Source organism: Penaeus chinensis, chromosome 14 (assembly GCF_019202785.1).
Source record: "Penaeus chinensis breed Huanghai No. 1 chromosome 14, ASM1920278v2, whole genome shotgun sequence".
In the NCBI taxonomy this organism is placed as follows: Eukaryota; Metazoa; Arthropoda; class Malacostraca; order Decapoda; family Penaeidae; genus Penaeus; species Penaeus chinensis.
In genome coordinates this window covers 7,835,377-7,840,376 of record NC_061832.1, presented here as the reverse complement: position 1 = coordinate 7,840,376, position 5,000 = coordinate 7,835,377, and positions in this window count along the sequence as shown.

Sequence of the window (5,000 nt, the reverse complement as noted above, 5' to 3'; positions counted from 1 at the left end):
GGCACTTCCACGTGGTGGTTTGCGTAGTGCCGATACACGTATACTGAAAGTGTTTGGTACCATTGATGTTTTGCCACCTAGACCACTGACGAAGAGTGACATTCTTGCTCGATACTGTGCCTTAAAAGGACATGGTAACCAGAAACTAAAAGGATGCTCAAAATATAGCTTGCCATGCAATAATTTGGCTATTACGGAATCTCAGATTTTATCCAAGTTGCAGGCGGAAATTGCTGTGCTGTATAGCAAATTCGGCATTAAGACAATATCACCTTGGTATATGAAAGAAAAAATAAAGAAAATAAAGAAAGAGTACTACGACTCCATCAAATATATAACACTGAAGACAAAATTCTCGAAAACTGTGACTGTGTCATTCAAGGCAAAGAAACAACCCCGAGAAATCCTCAAGGAAGATATAGATTGGTATGATGCAAAAGTACAAGGAAGCATTGGATCACTCGGAAGTGTTGATTATCAGACGCAAAGACGGGAATTTAACAGACTGAAACAGAAGCAGACCAACAATGCAGAAGTCCCATTTATATGCAACAGTGAAGATATTGCAGAAATGTCTTTTGAAAATTTAGAGTTCAGCTATGACGACCTGGAATTCGAAGTTACAACTGCAGGCACTACTCCTGAGGAAACTGTGGAATACATGAGAACACCACGAGTGAAATGCAAAAAATATGACTGGTCAGAAGTGGCTAAAACGGCAATTAGGTACAATGTCTCGTGTGAAGCCGTTCAAGAGATCTTTGCTGCTTATGCTAGGACAACAGGCATCCCACTGAGTCAAATCCCCTCTGACACAACAATTCACCGATACATGAAATCGGTGACAGTTAACATGCGAGATACACATTTAGATCAGGTAAATGAGGAAAGTAAAACTCTAGTTCTTCAGTTAGATGGAAAAGATACGAAGGAAGCTGTTCCCATGTCATCATTGTCTTCAGATGATTCAGTGAAGACAATGCCACTGGAAATACTAGAGTTTAAAAGCCACGCAACAGGTAATTATCCAAATCTATTTGTCTTTAATGGAGATTCTGATAAATTTATGCCTCTGTTATTTTCTTGACAAAAATAATGATCTGTATTTCGTTTCAGGGAAAGAACTTGGTGATCGACTAGCAGCACTTCCTGTCAGTCACAAAGATGTCATCGCTCTTGTCTCCGACACTACTAGCGTAAATTCAGGAACAGGAAGGAAGGGAGGCGCCTGTTTGTGGTATCAAAACATCACAAACTCAGCCCCACTGATAGTCATGTGCCGCATACACTCGCAAGAGTGTATAGCAAAAGAAGCGCTAAATAGTCTGAATCTAGAAGTATTCGAAGCCCGAGATTGCGAAATGGAAGCCTCAGCAAGTGTCACATCACTTAAGACAATATGTTTTAATATGAGAGCACTTGATGACGTCATTGATTTTTGGGTGGATTCCCCAAACAGCTATAGCTGGCCTGCAGATTTTCAACCTGTTACTGATGTTGATGATAGTATGCAACATACAACTGACATTCAGAAGCAATACTGTAGATTAATATCAAAAGTTTCTTTCACTAGAGAAGAAGTCGCCAGGAGATTAGTTCCAGTTGGTGTCAGGTGGCTGGGATTTTTTTGTTCCCTCCTACACATCTGCCTGACCATTGACACCATATTGACCAAGCTGGAAGGAGTTTGTGATGGTGATTTGCCCAATAAATCCAAGATTGGAATAAAGAACAACACCATAAAGTGTCTGAAAGCACTGGAAAAAAAAACCAAGAACAATCAGAAGTATTTTTGATTTTGCAAAAGTTCATTTCATGTGCTGGCGTTCTGCTGTGAACAGCAATGGAATGACTCTTTTCAGAACTGCTATTGAAACTTCAAGGAGGTATGCCAGGATTGGCTGTGAACTTGGCTTTCCTAGCAGCTACTTCTCGTCCATCAACAGACATCTGTATAATGCAGATGGTACACTTCTTCCCTTGGCTGTTGATCATGATTACGTCGATGAAGTTGCAAAGATCTTGAAAAGAGGAATTCGTGAAAAATGGCCATACACACCAGCCCTATTAAAGAATAAGGAGAAGCACAATTTCACTGCAGAAAAACTGTGTAATCTGAGTGTGAAAGATTTCATTTCCCAACAAGTGTTTTGTGAGAGAGTGTTTTGTTCGCCTTTTTTCCGTCATCTGTCCACAGATATGAAGTTTGCATACTTGGCCTATGATATGCATGAAATCGATATGTGGAAAACCAAAAGTTCATTAATACCTGGCCATAATCAAAACTGTGAAAGACTGATTGAAGACATGAAAAATTTGAAGACATAAACAGAATTGTTGTTGTAACAGAAACTAGAGAACGGCGCAGTCGGAGATATGGCAATGTAAACAAAGGAGTAGAATGAAAATTATATTGTATGCAATATATAATGTTCCAAATAAAATCATTACTAGAATCCTTTCCTTTTATAGCCTCTTGTTAAATAGAATATGTTACTTTAAATCATTTAAGTGAGAAGTCCGAGAGCTAAAGCATGCTCTCGGCGACCCAAGCCCGATTCGGTGGGAGAGAACACAAAGTAAAGAGAAGTCAAGCCTACTAATTGAAAAATTAGTCTTATGGTAATTAACGAACTTTATATAATATTAATTTATAATAGAAATAATTTTCATGCATAAATATTAAAGAAAAGTATAATATTGAGGTATTTTGAAAATAAAATACTTATACCGACAACAGAAAACGAGGCGTTATTTGGCGTTCGAAGCGGTGTCTAAATCATAATTGAGAATGCGAGATATTCTTTGATTTTCATAAAAAATACATTTCCAAACTCAGAAAATTCATAGGCGCCTATTTCTTAACTTGCCCCCGGGATTCGAACAAATTTTAGAAAATCGACAATTATTGAAACACCCTAGCGTGCGTACGTGTGCATTTGTGTGTGTTTGTGTGTGTGTGTGTATTTGTGTGCGTGTGTGTGTGTGTGTGTGTGTGGTGTGTGTGTGTGTGTGTGTGTGTGTGTGTGGTGTGTGTGATTGTGTGTGGATCTATGTGTGTAGTTGTGTGTGTGTGTGTGTGTGTGTGTGTGGATCTGTGTGTATACACTAAGGTTCCAGCAGACGTGAACAAATAATTTAAAGACAAAATGATCATCTGCACGAGATATGCCTCCACCAGGGCTTCAGCTGATGATTTTTGTTTTCTGATTTTTTACACATGGCGGAAGCTTAGTGTAACTGAACAAGAGACAGACATATTCCTACTGGCTGGAAATAGGACGCTGACAGGAATGGACGAGGATGAACTACCACTGCCGAGATATGATTGCATCGCACTCATCCGCCTCCGCGTGGAGTTTGGCCCGTTCGAATGCCGAGGACGTGAGTACGAGCAAATTCAAGGGCTTGCGATGGGCTCACCTCTTTCAGCAGTCCTCGCCCAGCTGTTCATGGAAACCCTCGAGGCTGATCACTACCGGAACATCGTGAGGAATAAAGTAGCCTGGCTTCGCTATGTAGATAACATCCTCACTGTAGTACCGACCAGGACAAATCTTCAAGGCCTACCTCATAGACTAAACGCAGTGCACCCCTACATACAGTTCACGATAGAAGAGGAAACAAATGAACAGTTCCCTTTCCTCGACACCCTGATCCATAGGAAACCTGACGGCCCGGGATTCTCTGTGTAGAGAAAATCCATAAATAAAGATGATTTCATACACTATTTCTTTGCCTACAGCAATAGAACCAAAGAAGGCGTGGTCATTGGTTTCTTCCTCTGAGCACTTAGAATCTGCAGCCCGGAGTTTCAGGAGGAAGAAATGCAACACATCAGTAACACCTTCCAACGCCTCCGTTACTCTCGCTCCCTGCTCGCCCACCTCCGACGCAAAGCAGAAAAGATCATATCCAGATAAAGAGGGGACGCCACACAAAACAAGAAACATAATTATCACCCCACACTCGCAACTGACGGAAAACCTGGAGGCCCTGTTGGGCAGCACCATGAAGATAGCCACCGCTTCTGGCAAGAAGATCGGAGATATCTTAAGGGAAAAGAGGTCAGACCAGTAGACCTCTTAGCCAGGTGTACAGCATACCTTGCGTTGGCTGCGGTATACATATATATACATAGGATACATAGGTGAGACAGGACGTGGCTCCACGAACAACGAATCGACCAACATCGCAGCGCCCTCTGACGACATGACAAGAGGAGCGCCTTCGTTGCTCACTTCGACACCGACGACCATCTCCCTAAGTGGACTCAGGACTCCATCATAAAACAAGGCCTGCCCCAACGACAAAGGAAGATGGTAAAAGCGGCGTACATACATTCTACTAACAACTTCAACACCGCAACGGGGAGCCATGAACGAGTCAAGGCCGTCGCTCACCTGACTATCGACGTGACCTGACCGCCAAGTACTTCTATGCATCTCTTGTTCCGTATGCCATGATGAAGCAGTAAATGCGAAAAGGCCTTTGGCATATTCGTGTGTTTCCCTGTACTTCGTTGTTCTACTTGCAATTTGTTTGACGTGTATATATATGTATATATATATATATATATATATATATATATATATATATATATATATATATATATATATATATATATATTTATGTGTGTGTGAGTGTATGATATATGGGTTCGTCTTCTATGTTTGCTTGGTGTTTCTCTATGATGCTTGAGGGTGAAGGGAACACCGATGAAAACTAAAGTGGAGACCAGCTTTGAAACGAAACTCTTCATGTTCCTTTGCCCCACATTGCCAGACGTATGACTACAGAGACGATATTAAATATTGTACTCTATAAATCGCACATATAATCTCACTCTTTCCTATAGGTGATATGCTACACAACAATATAAACTAAACATAACCTTCCATATTTCACATGGTGTAACATATCGCACAAAAGCAGTGTGTAATATATCACATAATTATCAGAATATACGTACGATAATACTGGCATCATAATTCGTATAC